Below are 18876 nucleotides of genomic sequence, written 5' to 3'. Positions count from 1 at the left end.
TGACTTTCTTACCTCATCAATCTTTACATACGCACCAACAAATCACCATACCAATGTCTAAAACCCATACAAGCCTACACAAAATAACACCACAACAAAAACTTATTATGCACAGATATTTCTGCGGTCCTGTCATAACCCTCGTCAGGTCTAATGACGTCACGGATATATTGAGAGTTAATCCGTGTTATTATATTTATTTATTTGGATTCTTATGTCAATATTTTATAATCCGGGTTTCGTTTACGTCAATATTTGGGGTTGTGGTATACCGAAATCCAATGGCATGTATTTGGGAGTTTTAATTGTCACATCGGGTTTTTCGTTCACCAATACTTTTAAAAGAATTTGAATGTTGTGCTGCTACCATTTCTGCCAAAATTCCTCGTGCCCGTCTTTGCCCATAACTTGAACCTTTAAAATGGTGCTTTTTGGTAACAGAATTCGTATAAATAACTTTTGAAATTAAATGATACAGAATATGGTACTTACATAAAAATGGGTCCGAGCTCAAATCGGTCATACTGAATAAGGCTGAAAAGTGGCACAGACTGAAAACATGTCGTACAACTTTTGTAATTACTTACTTCTGTACTTTTACTGTCCTTCCAATCGAATTTTCGTCTTCAAATCCAAGACAAATTTTAACAGGTGATAATCATTTTGTCATACGCACATTTATTCGAAAGTAAATTGGTGCTTACCGCGATTAGAACAAAGGACGTTTGATTTGTAAGGAAAAGTTTCTATCACTGCTATAACACATGAAATAATACCACATTTGAAGAAACAATAAAACAAAACACTCAACCCTATCAAACACTACCAATTGATCCAAAACTCTTGACCCAAATGGACTATTAGAAAAAGATATTTACAGAAGCCCTGGCATTAATCAGACGTACTTACAAATCCCCGGATAGCAATAAAACATATCGAGGAACGGCATTGACAACATAATCCTCGTAATTCCGAACCAGTCCGATATATCAGTTCAGTTCGACAGACTAAGCTAACGTCAGCATTTGAAATACATTGACGGAGTTGTTTTGGAGAAATATGGGGAAGCATCTATCATTTGGGATGTGAGCAGCAATGGACATTAAGGATACTCGGATGTTTTTATGTCATGTTTTGTTTTTCGGACGTTATGCACTTGGACTGAAGTGCAGGCTTTGAGTGATTTTGCCGAACTATAATTATATCATCTTGAAAAGGAATTTTAGCTTGCTTAGGTTTACAGCTAAGGAAAAACTGTACGATACAATAAAGATTAAGCCAGTCTCATTGGGAATGGTTGATCGTTCATGAATATTTCCACATGTCATACTCATGCATTTTTAGAGAGTTGACGTATAACAATATTGTGACATACCCGATGATCATACATTGAAATCCTCAATTTTTTTTTTGATTTGCATTTGTATTAGACGCCTTTTGGCATATACTGTATATAAACCACATGAAGCAATTGAAGGTCTGGTCTTAAATTTATGGAAAAACAAAATAATCACCAACTTGAGCTATCAAACAATGCTTCTGAACGTCGAAAATACAAAAAATAGTTACCTAATTCGCCCGCTCGTTACTTCACACCCACTTTTAATCTGATCTCCAATACCTAACTTCGTATATAGTAGATATCCCAAGTATTACTGGCAAAGGCATCTAAATTACACAAAATTATTTACCTCAACAAAACTATATCAAAGTGAACCGACTTAACCTTTAATTAATTAATAGCAATACTTGAAACTGAGTCCTTTGATTAGTAAGATTTAAATCTAAACCTTGACATAAACTATTCAAAACTCAGAATAGTTTAAATCGAAATACAATGAAGCATCGTAATTTCAAATTATGTTTGGAGAATCTATTATTTAGAATTCCTATTGTATTTGAATTGGTTGAACGAATAAAGTTTATGGAGTATTTCTAAATACTCACTAAAAGTGCTTAAAGAAATCAAATCGATTGGATATCAAATTAATTACTGAGACAAAGTTGCTTTACCTCGAGCTAATACATAATCTTTGAATATTTAAACTGTCTACCTATCAAGGATGCTTATACAGCCTGGTGACGCAGAAATAGGTAGACAGGCAGCATTGCCTTAGTAACAGGTTACCATATACGAACTGACTCAGTATAAATTTTGTTAATTCGTAACGTCACTTTTTACTGGTCAGATAATGGCAAAAATGTAAATCTAATATTATTTATTATAATTTGCTAACTGACGGATTAAAAAGATTTTTGCTTTTTATACCCAGTCGTCATCCCTTTTTCAGATGTAAGTAGAACATGTACTACGGTTATGCCATTTATTTTTAACTAGCTTCGTCCTGAGGTTTTTGTGCCGTTATATTTTAGTCTGAGGGGTCATGTTGTAAAATGCGATGTCATTCAAATCCTACTGGAAGTTACAGAATTATAGATATGTATCTTTCTATGAAAAAAGCCATCAGATGATCTAAATTTGTATGGGACAATGTAGTTGTTTTCTTTTTTAATTCCACGGAGTTTTAATGCTATGAAAAAACTTTTTTTTTTCATTGGTTAGACATGACCAACAAAGGAGTCTGTACAAAGTCCAATATAAAAGTTTGTCAGGCAATCTAAGACCTTAGCAAATATTGATTTATAGCAGCTCTCCTTGTTGAACCCATGTCTCATTTAAGCCTTTAACACCGGGCTTATTCTTTCAGACTTCAACCTGTAAAGGGTTTGAAAAATTGTTTTTAACTTATCTTTTAAGTATAAATTGTTCTTACCAAAGTTGCTATAAAAGATAATTATTTTTAGTCATTTTTTTGTACATATTTAACCTAGACCTTGTCATAGTTTTTTTGACGCTTCTCGGTTTTATTAAACATGAGGATTTAAATGACGGACTTAAGACAAAAAATAAGTGGTATACATGTCATAATATGGTTACATACGACACTAAAAATTACTGCTGCGACTGAAAGTTTGACACCAGAGAATATAAAATAGACCGTCGCACATCGCATGAACATCGAAAACTCATTTTTGGGAATGACATTTTGTTTTCAACGAATTTGACTAGACAAGTAACATTTTCTCGAAAATCTGTTCAAATTACTCAGACGAACTCTTGAACTGGCTGCACTGTTTTCCAGTCCTTCTCATAGCCATCTACGCAATACAATCAGATTGGAGCTTGAAGAAACGGAACTTACCATAGGATTCTCATAGTTCAACAGGTATAAATCTAGTGGCTATAGGCAATATCTACTTATTAAATGATGGAACGGTTTACTCACGCGTATTTATCGAGAGCGCCTGACCAGTTTCGGACCCAACCGGAGTCCTTAATCATGAGGTGACGCAGCGGGATCGCGATTCGACTTCATATACGATACGCGTGATTAACCGTTACATTATTTAATAATGAATCGGTCTCACTCTCACAGTATTTACTGTAAAGTTTAATACCACAATCTCACCTCAGTACTAATTGCATGGCCGCAAGACAATCTCATTACTTGTCAGAATATGGATTCAATGTAAACATTTCCTTGACGTTCAGTATCTCAGTGTTTTGTTTAAGTAGTATTGTTATTATGATAGGTTTAGGAAAATAGGTAGAGAAGAACAGAGTACTCGAATAGAAAAGCACACAAACGTCCTTAGCATGTGATTTTTAATTTAAAACTAGGAGTCCAAACATCATAGTGAGTTGCATATCTTGCATACCGGTCAAACAAGCCAACATTGCCAATCAAGGTAAACAATTTTAGTTTTAGGGCAATATTTATTATTTGGGTGGAAAGTTGATTATAAATGTTACCATAAAACTAAAATTGATTCTTATTTAAGAGGATTTGTTTATAAATTGCTTTCGGGGCAAAGATACCTTGATTGGCAAAGTTGGCATGTTTGACGGTACATTGCTTCATCAGCCAGAGTCAATTCTGGCCAATGAAAACAAATTCAATTGAAAATCTATACTAAGGTGGCTAGAGTAAAAGAGTTCTTGTGTGCAAATATTGACTTTTTTATTGCATTTCATTATGAAAAATTGAAGTATAACTAAAGAACGAAGCGCATTATCTAGAAAGTCCGCTATAAACCGATTCCTGTAATTCTTTAAAAATCCCCTTCCAACATTCGTACATCTTTGGTGGAAACGCAGCCTAAACATGATATTTAGAAATTGTATGATGGCAGCGATGATAAACAACCTAATTAAAAACCACATATCTTGTTACAGGTACATACAATGAAGATTACGTAGTACCAACGCGGGGAGTACAGAAGTAAGTGTTTCATATTTATTAATTAAAATATTGTTTATGTTCATCGTACATTCAAGTTTGCATATGATGTGTAGGGTAATGAAACTGAGTGTAATGAAAATCTTCTCGGAAAATGTTATAACAGATTGTTATTTTTTTAATTTATTCGGTCTGATCAAGTTATTTAATATTTTATTTTTAAGGAAATTTATGGTTAAGAAATCCTCAAGGATAACCACCTCATTTTACTTTCGAAGAAGGAAGTGGGTAGTATTAATCTCTTACTGACTAAGCTGAACGGACATGCAACGTCTAAAGCATTTAGTTGGTGAGCGGCAATGCCTAGCAATCCATCATAAGCAAGTGTTTAGATACCTCAACTTTGCAGCATCGGTCTAAACACACGTCGGCATGATTTTGATAATACAAAATATGCATAGCGATTTATTCCCGTCAAATATAATACATGTCCTTTTAAATTTTTTTTTTTTTTTTTTTTACAACTCACACACGGTTATCTGATCCCAAGCTAAGCAGAGCTTGTGTTATGGTAACCAGACAACTGATAAACTTACTTATATATTTCTAAATACATACATATTATAGATAAATTACACCCAGACACCAGAACAAATGATCATGCTCATCACACAACATTTATCCTGGGCGGGAATCGAACCCACGACCTCCGGTATAGCAGTCAGGGTCACTAACCACTAGACCAACAGGCCCGTCAAATGCACATTATATTTGTCTGTCACAAACATACAAACATTCAAATCAAATGCACAAAGACACGGACACCCAAACTTAAAAACAAGTAGTTATTGGTCACACAAATACTTGAACGGTGTTGGAATCAAACCAGCACCACTAACTTACATTACACACGTGCGCTCAAGCAACATCTACATGCAAATCTAGTCCCAAAGGTCATCCACAAACAATTTTTGGAGGCGTCGAAGCAAGACCCCAATCATTTTACATCAAAAGGCACCTTATGAAAGATATTTAGATTAAGTGAGTGTTAATCCTTGTACCTGTACTATGAAACCTTAAAACAAAACTATTTTGTATGTAAAAGTGAGACAGCACTCTACATTGTTCGTAGAGGCATCTCGCTTAAACAACGGTAATAGTCTTACCGTAAGATATCATGGTACGGGGACTGATCTATTCAAATAGCCAAAGACCCAATAAGATTCGGGAGTTAATTGATGAAGGGTTAGTAAGGGATACTAAGGGATACTGAGGGATAGAGGATACCGTACTATCTATGTGTTCAGGCAACCCTCGGACAGGTTTAGATAAAATGGTTGATTGATAACGTATATGTACAAGATAGATTATGTCAACGTTTATTGCCAGTCTATAAATCTAGTCTTCTGGCAAATAAACTTGTTATCTAATTTATTTCCTTATATGGCATGAAATCACTTTGCACGTATATTGTTAAAGCATATCATTTTGAATCGAACACAGCATCGGGAATCGGAAAAATGTTACAAAAGGAAGTTTTATTCTTTCTTGCAAAATCTCACTAATTTGATAAAAACAAAAGTTCGTGAGGATGTATTACTACAATATGTGTTACTTCTGTAAACAAAAACTTCTAAATTACGCTTTCTATGCATGACTTACTGACTAACTAGTTACCGACGTTAACGCGAGATGAGCTATGATGACTGCTAGTAAAAATATATGCCAGCATCACGAATATTTCAAAAACTCTTCAAAAAGTTACATGACCAGCTTCAACAAAATCGGTTCAGTATTTTAATTTCAAAACCTAACAGACACGAAAATTCCCTTTCACATTAACAATATAAGTACAATGAACAGTACAATAGACACAGCCAGTTAATTAATAACCAAACAAATAATTTAAATGACTATTTACCTTGTAAATTTCAAATTTATTTATTTGTGGTACATTAAATATTTACATTATCTTGCGTTCGGGGCAGAGTCAATGTTTGTGTAACGTTAGGTTAAACCCGACAAACGTTATGTTAAATGTTATGCTTTGTTTCATTAAAAATGATTAATAGGTGTTAATTTGTTACGGAAAATATTAGTGTGCCTGTTTCAGGGCCAATGGAAGGTAAATTTAAAGCTTCATAAAGGTGTAATTTAGTCATTGTTATATCTATTTAGAATAGAAACCTAAAAGGTTTCTCTAGATGCAAGGGATGACATTTCATTACGATAATGAATCGAATGACGTTAAGTCACATGACTAGTGGATCATGTGTTGACTAAGGCTTGTTATCTGGTTGCAGGTTTAGCTAATTCCTTCATGAACCTTGAAAACTTGATGGAAGAAAATTTCATTTTGTGAATAATATGTTTATTTCTTGTAACTTATTTTTAGGTCTCGTTTTAGTAAATGTTGTCTTTCAAATAATGGCAGAAACAAGTTTTCGATACAAGTAATCTGTTAATGATTTTGACGTAATCGACCGTATTTTTAATATTATTACCATCCCAGAGCATAACAATAAAACAAGAGCATTAAAATTTCTTGAATAAAACAATATCCCCAAAAATTTGTATCAAAAATAAAATACTAAAATTTTACTTTAGAAGATCGCGCAAAACACAAAATTTAATATAACATTCTGCCAACATCAAATAACGTTCGCTAGCCTTTGACTATGTCAGAGACCAAGTCTAATACTTATAATACTGTGCAGTTAAAAGGTATATTTGATACAGACGTACAAACAGTACATGTTTACTGAACCGATATGTTTGCTTTTCGCTCCAATGCGAGCCAACCGAGAGATACAAGAATGTTACATAGTGATGTAACGTAGCTATATTGAATCTTTGCTAACATTATAAAGATAAGGAGGTTGGTTTGAATGAGCTAATCTCTGGAAGTACTGGTTTGTCTGATATCTGTTTCAGTTTTAAATAGTGCTCATGTTGAGGAAGGCTATAAAGTATGTAACTAAGTTGAGTAGTGAAAACATATAAACGCCTATCTAATTGAGCATTTGTGGATCACGGAATTGCTTTGCATATGCCAGGATTGAAACCATGATACGTTTTGGTACTTACTTACATATAATAAATGCAAAAGTGTCTCTGTCTGTCTCGCTTTCACGCCGAAACTACTGAACGGGTGGTAATATTTGTTACACAGATAGTTTTGAGCCTGAGAAAGGACATAGGCTACTTTTTAACTGAAAAGAACTGTTGTAAGGGGAGTATTGGTTCAATATGTAGCGGGCGGGCCTACAGGTATCATGGCTTTTGCGAGAAATAATCAAAAATTGCAACTATGGCAACTGTCAGAATGCCGTTGGTATTGTCGTTACTTTTTGAAGTTACAACTAAAATAGTTTTTAGAGTAGATTAATATTTATGATTTTTTGTCAGTAGGTATTTTTAGCATTGATTATAAACAAAGTTCCAAGTTTAAACGACGGTAACATCGTAGAGCACAGTTAGAATTTAAATAATTTATAACTTATGTTTTTAATTTGCTGTATTTAATGGCTAGAAGGAATTCGTTCATTGCCACGTACAGTATCGGTATTTAAATTAAGCCCGGGGCGTTTCTAAAAAGTTTTTACCTAAAATAATATATTATACGACGAGAAAAGCCATTATAATGTTGAATGTTCATTTAAATTACAGTAGCAGCAAAACAAATGATAAATGCACTGAATACATTGCTATTTGAATTGTAAGTCTTGAGAAAGTAGTCATAAATCGGCCTTACTCTTTATTCATTTCTTATATCATAATTGAGAGAGTTTTTTTGATTGTTTATTTGTTTGTTTGAACGCGCTAATCTCAGGAACTACTGGTCCAAATTGAAAAAATCTTTTTGTGTTGAAAAGACCATTCATCGAGGAAGGCTTTAGGCTATAAACCATCACGCTGTGACTAATAGGAGCGAAGATGCAATGGAAAATGTGAAAAAAACAGGGCAGGTATAAATCATAACTTATAAATAAATTGTGAATAAATTCAAATAAATTGTGAAATATTAATAAAAGTTAGTGAGAAAATACCACCCTTTATTCGTAAACTTTTGTGACCATATATCACTCCAATATTAAATATTATTATTTTTAATTCTGTTGTTATTTTTAAGATGACTAAAACAACAAACAAAACTTACGCTCGACGAGGATGGGATTCGAACCCACGCGTGCAGAGCACATTGGATTAGCAGTCCAACGCCTTAACCTCTCGGCCACCTCGTCTTGTTGCTATATTCACCAAAATTGTATGTAGCACAAGCACGAGTTACATGAGAAAATGGTTTCAACTGTCTATAATAACTGGTATCTGGGATTGCCTGACTAGATTAGACCCCGACGCGTCAGTTCGTGATCAAGGAATACGGTTAGGTCCGAAACTAGTCAGACACTCCCGATAAGTACACGTAAGTAAGGCGTTGCATCGTTTAACAATTAATTTAAAAAAGTGATTTTGACAATCTCCGTGGTCGAGTGGCGTGAGCACGGGTTTCAAGGTGTCGTTAGCTCTGAGGTCCCGGGTTCGATCCCCGGTCGGGTCAATGTAAAAAAATCACATTTCTACATTGTCTCGGGTCTGGGTGTTTGTGGTACTTTCCACCGAATTCCATAACACAAGTGCTTTAGCAACTTACTTTGGGTTCAGAACAATGTATGTGATGTTGTCCACATATTCTAACATTTTTTTTTACTTTTCACATATAATTCATGACATGTCCCTACATAAAATGAAATGAAATAATATTGTAACTCTCGTGTGGCGTATTCAAACTTGTATAAAACAACACCAATATTCAATTTAAGTAATGGTATTATTGGGAAGCTTTAGCTTTTTTTAAAGAAAATAAAGAGTAATTTTACAACTATCAAGTTTGTTCTTAAACCACAAACTTGCAACGAAGTTACACAACGGTGTGACTGTAGCCCACAAGGGATCATACTTTTAAAGAAGGCACATAAATTTCGTTGGAAACTCATATTCTTTTCTATTTATATGCGAAAGACAGTATTTGTTTCCAATACGAATATCCATATTTTACATTGTTTTTAGGGTGCCGTACTCAAAGGGTAGGAGTGGAACCATAATTACCAAGGCACCAACGTCTGCCCGGCTGTCCGTCTATCAATTAGATTTATCAGATGAACTTCCATAGAAACTTCATCCACCTAGATACTTGAATTATTCACTGATGAAGTATTTCTATTGCCGCTCTATAAAAATAACATCGAGGTTAAGCAACGATTATATGACCGTCAAATACTTGTGATATTTGTGGTTTTTTTAGCCTTTATTTACGGAACCCTCAGTGTTGCGGTCCGACTCGCACTCGGTCAGTTTTTTCTATTGTAGAAAACTCTTCCTGAATACAAATTCGATCGTAGATACTTTTCAAGTTACAAACCTCTTTTTTATAGCAGTCACAGCAACAAGGTTGATACAAACTATATTCTCTGATAACTCTATTTTATAGTAATAAAAATATTTATTTTTACATACTAATATGCCTTATATAACGAGGAGGATGTCAATCGAGAGGTTAAGCTACACTTTATAAGGTAGTAGATGAGTATCCATCTAAGTCATAACGCGTTTCTCCGTGTTTTGGAAGACAACAAGAAGATTAATGACATCTTTGACAATCGTGGTCAGGTAGTCAGAAGCTAGAAACTTTAACAACGTCAGTCATCATCGGCCTAGCCTTTTCCCAACTCTTGGGGTCGGCTACCAGGCTAACCGGTTTCAGTTAAGTACCAGTGTTTTACCCTTAACCCAGTTATCTGGGCAACACGATACCCCTTTAACAACGTCAGTTGGCTAAGATATGAGATGGACAGACTGGTAATGATGAAAGCTACTTGTAGATAAGATTTTGAACCTCATAAAGCTTTTTGAGGAAGTTGTGTTTTTACATTGTTACGATCTATTTTGACGAATAAATTTCTGCAAGTAAAACTCCACTAAAATTATTAAACCAAGATAACATACACACTACTGAACATAATCCAGATTTATCTAACAACGTGTTTTGAGAGAATGTTTCAAATTTACGTTGCGCATCTACACTACACGAAACTCTACTTAGCTGGGTTATGAACGAAGAAAAATATTTACACGGGGGAGATTTAATAGTAACGTATTGTTCCAGTTATTTTTAGTTTTATTGTACTTAGTTTTAATTTAGCGTGAGTTAGCTTAACTATTTTATTATTAAGAAAAATGAAAATTATTTTAAGTTTTTTCTTACTGAAGTGAAAATGTTTGGATTTCAAAAGAGAAAACATGATGTGTTTTTGTTTTGTTCACAGATTCGAGCCCAAACAGCACATGGAACTATTTCAAGGTAAGATCTCTTTTCATGTTGATCCTTTTGTTTCGTATGGAAAATTATCAGATGACTTCTGCAACTTTGGTTTAAGTGGGAGGGAGTGTCAGATTTTTACACTTTTACTGACTGAAACCCACCCAAGTAGCTTCTTTTGTGTACCGGGATCGTTACCTTTTCAAGCAACCACGCTTTCCTGGCAGGCGTCAGTCCTAACTGGTTCCACAGAGGCTCCTTACAAAGTATCTCGCTCTTAGTGTGTTGATTCGTCTACAATTTCAAATATAAAGACAAAGCGAGGCCGGACACTGCACCGCACATAGTGGCGTCGCCATCACAATAGCAACAGACATGGCGACATAGATCCTCTTAAATGTATTCAAATGATATGTCTTTTCAACAACTTGGATTAATCACGGCTTGTAAAACGTCTCTTATCGAAACAATCTGCGTATATATCCATATTACAACACCAGTTTTATTCAAGGCTCTTCCGCCAGACATGTATTTGAATGAGCGACATGTCATCATTCATCCGACGTCTTACACGCAAGTTTTTCCATAACCGAACAACCGCGACGATGTCTATACCTGTATTGTATGTTGTACAACCATCGAAGCATAAAAGCAAGCATACAAGCCAACAAACCAGGTCAAGTGAGCGAAGCAAACATCTGCTAGAGCAAACTGTCTCAAACTTTACGTACCTGGAAACTTTACACTGCATAATACAAAGTTGTTGTAAGATGTACACGCGAAATATGCCAGTCAGAAAGTTTACGATGGGCTGAGAAACAAAATGTATGCATTGTGGTGAAGACAATTTGAACTCAAAATGTGACTGAAGGCTGACACGTTTTAAAATATCTTGATAGGAACGTGTGTCGAAATTAAGGTTCACGTTTAATATTATTTATTAGGTTTATAGGATTCTTCAATGGAAAAGAGATTTTCTGTTGCACAAAAACGTTGGCTCTTTAATCAATAATGAAAAATGACACAGATACAGAATGTCATAGAGTAATGTTGCAGATAGCACAGATAACATAGAGCAGACACAGCTAATTCTGTGGTTTTATTTATTTATTTTTTATTATTTTCTGTGGTTTTAATAAATTTTGATGACATTTAAACTATTTTTGTAGTTACCCGATACAGTGACAAGTTCATCAAATCTTTTTTTAGAATATAACTTAAGGCACTGAAAGATCATTAAACGTCAGAATCGTAAATCAAAATAAAAATAACATAATAGCAGTAAACCAGGCTCTGACATCTTTGACTATCTATAACTTCATCTATCTCCAACAAACAACTGCCACAAAAATCAAGAGATATCTGAAACAAAACAATCCAAGTTCCACGCCACACTCGTATCCTCGGACATCTCAACACATTTCAAGCGGGGAAGTAATTGTTTCTGAGATAAAGCAAACATCTTGGACGTAACTTCGCAAGTTTCCGAACACTTGTCTCCTTCCTTCAGTTTTGGTAAATGCACTTTAGTTTCGTAAGTTGTATTGGAGTTCGCTTGTTTGGCGAAAGTTTTTCTGGTTAGTTTCGGTAATGGCATGTGAGAAAATTGCTTGTGCTCAATTAAAGCTTGAGAGAAAATTGTAATGGGATTGAAAGTGTACGTGAAGGTTTGTATGTTTGTGTAAAAAGATCAAATAAATTATTACTTTTCAATAAGTACACATAATTTCGCAATATTTTTTAATTAAACCATCTAAAAATACAAAAGCACAATATCTTCTGAATACACAAAAGGGAATACGGTACACAATTTCGTTTAACACTTGTTTACATCATACTTACCAGATTGACTCGGGTTCCTACGCAGTAACTTTTCATTTTCATCGGAGCTACAAAGCCCTCTAAATTGTTACTCAATACGCGTTTGTAACAACATAACAACATCGGCAAACGCCCAAATTCCCAGAATTTGAGACAAACTTTCCTCCCTTCCACAGTATCCGTGCAAATGAAAATTCGAGAAGGCCCGAAAAGTTTAGGGACCTATTGTCACCTTTGATACCTTTATCTTGATAGCGGAATGAAATCCAAAGGTCGGGATCAAAGGACCTCGAGAAAACTCCTCAAAACGCCTCTCGCCTTTGACATAAATCAGAAACACCTGTGAAAATTGTTCTTTTTTGGACATTACACCTAGGAATTTCGGACCCCACAAACTTTGGCCAATTTCATCAAGTCTTTGTTCACAAAAGAAAATTCTTTGAATTTTACAAACCAAAAACTTGGGCTGTTACCTTAAGGTTTTATGCGAGAAATAATCCCTGAATAATTTGTGTGTATATTACAAAATTTTAGGTTGAAAGTGTGTTGAGGTATTAATAAAAATTAAGTGCTTTGCTTTTTTTGGGAAGCTTTGAATAAAAAATCTTAAACACTTTAACCTCCTGAAATTATTATTGAAATATACTTTTATAGATTTTTTTCTAAATACATTGGATAGTTACGGCATCAGAGCATTTTGCCATCACCATTTTATTTTGGAATAACACATCTTAAAAATACCAATGGAATTTACCATCGGAATTTACCCCTTGATAAATCTATGGAAAGCCAATCGTAAATTATTTTTCATATCATCTGCCCTCGTTGTAAATCACACGTTTGTCAAGTCCCTAAAAAAACAGAACCATTGTAATATTTATTTTCACCATCCCTTATTGTGAGACTTATTCGATTAGAGTTAAGTCAGACGGAAAAATTCGCGTCATGTCTCGCTATTCTTCTGTTTCCTGGTATCAATATATTTCGAGGATACGGAGGTGTGAACTGATGTAATTTCACAATACAAATGCCCGTTTGTGCGCGCCATGGTGTGGGTGCGTGCGTTCGTTTACTATGGGAGCTTTCATTTGTGAAAACAAATGCAAGCTGTTGCAATGCACGCCGTCACTGTGTATTTAAAATTTTACTCACACATTGCACCGTGTGTAAAGATGAACTGATTTAAATGTTTCTGCTTACTTGTATGATTACCAAAACAATATGTGTTGTAGAGTTTAAGGTTCAAATTTGTTTGTAGGAGTTCTGAGTAAGAGAAAGACGTGGTTTCTCAATGCTGTTTTATTTGCTACTGACTTTAAAGAATAATTTATATTTAATAATATAATGACACATGCAGGTTATACATACTTAAAAGGAGTTTCACACATATATAAGGTTCTAACACAACAATATGTTTAAGGGGAAATTTTGGCATTATTGACAGCTTAATTAATTATATGAATTCTGTTGTTTGAAAATAGTATGTCACTAACTAAAAGAGTACGCAGATTACCAGCAGAATGAGAGAAAGATGTAAGTGCTGGATAGAAGTCCTTTCAAGAGCTAATAAAATAATTTTGAACAATTGAAAAAAAAATATGTATTTTATGATTTCCTTACTAATGTGCTACATTATAACAAAGACACACAACCCTTCCTTGTTTGGATCAAAAATAAATTCAACTTTTGATTTTGCTTTCATCGGAGAGCCTTAAAACGCAATAGCTCAATATCCCAATTTGAAGAAGCCCCAAGAATCGACAACAACAAAATACTCGCCAAGGTCGGATCCTAAACTCGTAACGCGTCACCGGAGGTCTATATTTGTCACAGGAACTTAGCCCAGTGTTCTACATGAAAGACGTAATTGATGCTTCTCGAAGCTTTAGATTAATATCAGTCATTTAAATGGATTTTTCCATTGTGTAGTCTTGTAGCTAAATACCGCACTTGTGTTACGCGGTTGTGGAAAAGTTGTGGCCGAAATCAGGAATTAAAAAAAAGAGTTTTAATCGTAGCTGATTTACTTTTCTTTACAAAAACTTATAATAATTAGTTTATTACAGGCAACTTAAACTTTAATTTATCGAAGTTGTAAACATTTAAAACAGATCAATGAAACCGATTTAACCCGTTCATTTAACAAATTCTCGATAATTAAATGATATAACTGATTACTCACGCGTATTTATCGGGGGTACCCGACTAGTTTCGGACCCAACCGGAGTCCTTAATAATGACTCGCGATCTCGCCGCGTTAGCTCATGATTAAGGACTCCGGTTGGGTCCGAAACTAGTCGGGTACCCCAGATTAGTTTCCGTTCCCCGTATCCGTTATATCATTTAATAATGAATCAGTCTCACGGTAGTTATTATTAAAAAAATCTCTAAAAATACCAAAAATATACAACCTTAAAAACACAAAATCAATTTTCCAATATTCCGTTCGACAAATACATATCGCTTCGCGTCTCATCGCTCTTAACCTAGGACGAGGTATAAAAGGATCGCCCAAAGTATACCCTTTGTTATTCGTACGCCACTTCCAAGTCAATTTGGTAGTTCAAACTTAGCTTATTTCCTGTGGGAAATTTTCTGTAGACGAGGCAGATACAGGTAAATTGATTCCTGGTAAAATCGAGACGGTTCCTTGTGAAAAATGTTAGGATTTTTTTTTATATTGTAGATGTTTCATCGCTCGAGGAAATAGCCAATTTATGAGGCACTCGGATAGTATATGAACATGTTTCGAATTCATCATGTAAGTTATATTTTCACGCTGAAGTTTTTGGTTCGGAATTTCAACGAGGTTTTCGTTTTGTTTTACAATCGGAAATTATTCGAGTTTGTGATAATGTTTTTGTAGTCTTTTTATGAGGTATTTTAAGGAGTTACACGGACAATGTGTACTCTTGTGAAGACTCTATTTTCTTTTTGCCAAGCCATATTTGGGTAGGACATCAGTCTGAAGAATCGACTCCATATCTGACTTCTACTGCCTATTTTAATAAGTAACATACCTTGTATTATCATGTTCTTTCCTACAAAGTTCACATGAGGTGTCCGTTTTATCGGATAATATGCACATGTTGATTTTTGGTTGCATCGTGTATTAAGTTGCTTATATAAGCCCCATACGAATAAAATCGTATCCGACAAAACGGTAGACTATGTACAAATAATTTAAAATATTCGTTAACGTGCAAAAATAACATAATTTTTAGCTATTTCCCTCTTCAACGAAACCTTCAAGCAATTAGTTTATCGAAAACTCTAAACTCATGTACCCAAATCCCCACAAGTCTGCAATATATTGTACGTATGTTACATTAATTAACAGACACTGAGTGGTGTTGGGTACTCTTAATTAGGAAACTTTTGGGTAGCGGTCACCTAATCTGGCGGAGGGTCAGATTCTATGTACATTATGTTGTATATAAAGAATCGTTGGCCTTGTGAACCGTTTGGAACTTGCGGCTTTGAGTTCCAGTTTGCGATTGTTAGGATTTCGATACGTTTTGGGAACTTTCGTTTTATTCTTATTTTTTGAATAGATTTGTTTTTGGCCTTTGTCTTGCTAACGTGAGATGTATACTGAGTGAGATTATCTGAGAAACATTTTTCTTACCTACACAAAAAAATAAAGATGACGACTGACAAAAAGTAAAAATCTATTTATTCCCTCAGTTAGAAAAATATTAGGCATTTATTTTCCGAACAACAAAAACTGACAACGGTAAACTGCTTTAAATTTCAGGAGACGACGTTTGTGACGTAAGGCATATAAAAATGCATTCACAATCGTGACGTCACGCACATGTTCCATTCACTGTAATTTGATCAATTTACGATAGCAGGACAAAAGAAAAAAAAACTTTTCTATTATTATCCATTCAAGAAAAAAAACGAACACCAGGAAATAATAACATATATACCAGGAAATAATTTTGCACTGATAGTATACATTTACTCAAAGAGACATACTGCGTGTCTCTTCTACATGGAAACTTCTGTTTTGAGAACAAACACGTGCAAAAGAAAAAATATTATTTTCTCAGAACATCTGAAAACAATTGAAACCTGGGAAGTTCTCCTATTAAGCGCGTCTACCTACGTAGCTTAATGCTATGCAAGCATTAAGCTACGTAGTATTGTGGTTTCCATCATTAAAATGTAAAAATAATAATGTATTCAGGCTTTCGTTCCGCGTTTCCTCAGAGGAAATTGATCTTCATCATAAAGATGCGTGGACAGATGATTTTTCTTGAATTTCCTCTTAATGTAAAGAAAAGACAGAAAGGGTGTTCATCGGGTTCGGCACTCAAACTGTTACAATAGAATCCTATTACTAAGACTTCGCTATCTGGCCGTCTTCTGACCATCTGTCACCAGGGCAGCTACAAATAATAATGGAAAAATCGAGGCAAAGCATTGGTTTTTGCGGTCATGATTTTGATGGGTGACCATTTTATTGCATATGTATTGTTTCGACTTATTTATAAGAAAACAAATCGGTGTTGCAAGTTCTTCTCGAAATTGACTATTTTTTCTTGTGTTGGTTCTAATTTTGATATATCACGGTAAAAAAAAAGCACAAAAATATTTTAACAAGTCCAGATTTATTAAAACAATGTTAAACATTTAAATTACCCAGACAAAAGAAAACAGAATCTGAACTTTCATTCAGAAATCCTCATTAATAATATATTTTCATTCGCACTAGGATTTAAAGCTTAACTTATTCTACAAAATCGATAAGACCGCAAATAAAAAGCTAATTAAAATTTCAAAGAATTTCCGTTTCGACGCTTACCGTATATTTACCAAAGGCGCTTTGATATTAAGAGGAGAGAGTTTCAGTCTTAAGGCAAATACTCCTGAAAAGGAGGCATTTAACCTGAAAGGTGAAAATCTTTTAATTTTCTTACATCCTTAGTATAAGTTAGTATCTTACATTTCAGCAGTCTATTGTGTTTAAAGTTCGTGAAATAATCTTTGATGACAATCTTGGCCTTTTTTCACAACTGATAACCATACCTACTTATATATTTGTGACATATAATATTAATAAATTACACAAAAACACAGAACAAATGATAACAAATGAAACCTCTGGTATACCAGTCATAATAATCACTAGACGAACAGGTCAGTCCAAATAGAGTATGCCAAAATAGTACGCAAATACCCACGCAACCATTTTTTTCTATTGCATGTTTCTAAAGCGGCACCAGAAATACATTATCTATGAAAATTTAGACTGTCACCAATGGAATGCCATCCTAGTGGCAGGCGATTGAGAGACAACGAGGGCAACAGCAATGGTTCCATTTTCTGTCTGAGTATTTAAAGTTACCCTAAAAAAGATTACCATAATTCTGATCTCACTTATCACTTTAAGGAGACATTTTTTTTGAAACAGCACTATACTTGCTTTAAATAAAATTAAGATCTTTCTGTAGAAATATGATTTTCTTTGATTCATTTTTCTATCACCAAACTCACGGGCATACTTATCAACATGATATTAAAGACAATATTGAAACTAGGTTAGTGTGTCTTCAAAATTCCAATTAATATTCGTGTACACCACAAGTAAGGTACTCTTTGTTACTTGTAATATATATATATGTGTACTTGTATATAAATGTTGTATACATTGTTTTATGCACAGGGCAACGCTCCGGTACCCAACGACTTCGATCTTCAACGACGCTTAGGATACAACCTCTATGAGTTTGTTTGGCTATCCCAGCCTAGTGGTATGACCGTTCGAGTGTCAAGTCGGAGAGCGTAGATTTAAAACCCACCATGCATTCATCAGCTTAGCCTATTCCCAACTATGTTGTAGTCAGCGCCTAGCTTAACCAGACCTCCTCACAACTCGGTACCCTTTAGTCAGACTGTTTGTCAGAGTTTCTAGCTACTGACTGTAAAGGATGGGTAAATAACAGCCGGGGAGCACAATTTAATGCGCCTTCTAAACTCATTATGACATACATGGTCAGCCATCCACGGACCGATCGTATCAAGAGTAGCTTAACCTGTGATCGATCAACTTGAGCAGTTTTAGTTTAGCCACGAACTCCTGAAATCCCACAACGCCATAGTATCTTTTCAAATTAAGTTTTTTTACTGCCTAAAAAGGGAACAAGAAAACTCCACAAGTGATACTTTCTAAGGACATGTTTTAAAATGACATAAGTGACAGGCTGTTTCAATCTCTGATACCAGGTTGTACATCAGCCAAAAGAAAAATAAATAGTTCCTCGAAGTTTTCGGACTTTGGTTGCTTCTTGTACGACAGGCCTACCGTTTTGGATTTGATTAATTTTGATCTTCTTACGATCAAAGTTTCAAGTAGAATTTAGTTGAAAGTTGTAACTTATTGTTAGGCGACACCCTTGAAAATTTTATACAAAATTAAAGGACAAGGGATGGCATGATAAAGTTATTTTGAGTAGATGGCTAACAAGAAATTAAGGGAGTAAGTAC

At 34.6% G+C, this 18876-nt stretch overlaps 1 non-coding gene across 1 annotated transcript; it reads right to left on the bottom strand.

The window, feature by feature from the left end:
- Nucleotides 1-8403: 8403 nt before the first annotated feature.
- Nucleotides 8404-8485, bottom strand: Trnas-gcu. Its single transcript has one exon. It is a non-coding gene; the product is annotated as a tRNA-Ser (tRNA).
- Nucleotides 8486-18876: the final 10391 nt, after the last annotated feature.

This window comes from Trichoplusia ni, chromosome 12, assembly GCF_003590095.1.
Source record: "Trichoplusia ni isolate ovarian cell line Hi5 chromosome 12, tn1, whole genome shotgun sequence".
In the NCBI taxonomy this organism is placed as follows: Eukaryota; Metazoa; Arthropoda; class Insecta; order Lepidoptera; family Noctuidae; genus Trichoplusia; species Trichoplusia ni.
The sequence above is the reverse complement of the archived record's forward strand: the minus strand, read 5'-3'. Positions and strand labels throughout refer to the sequence as shown.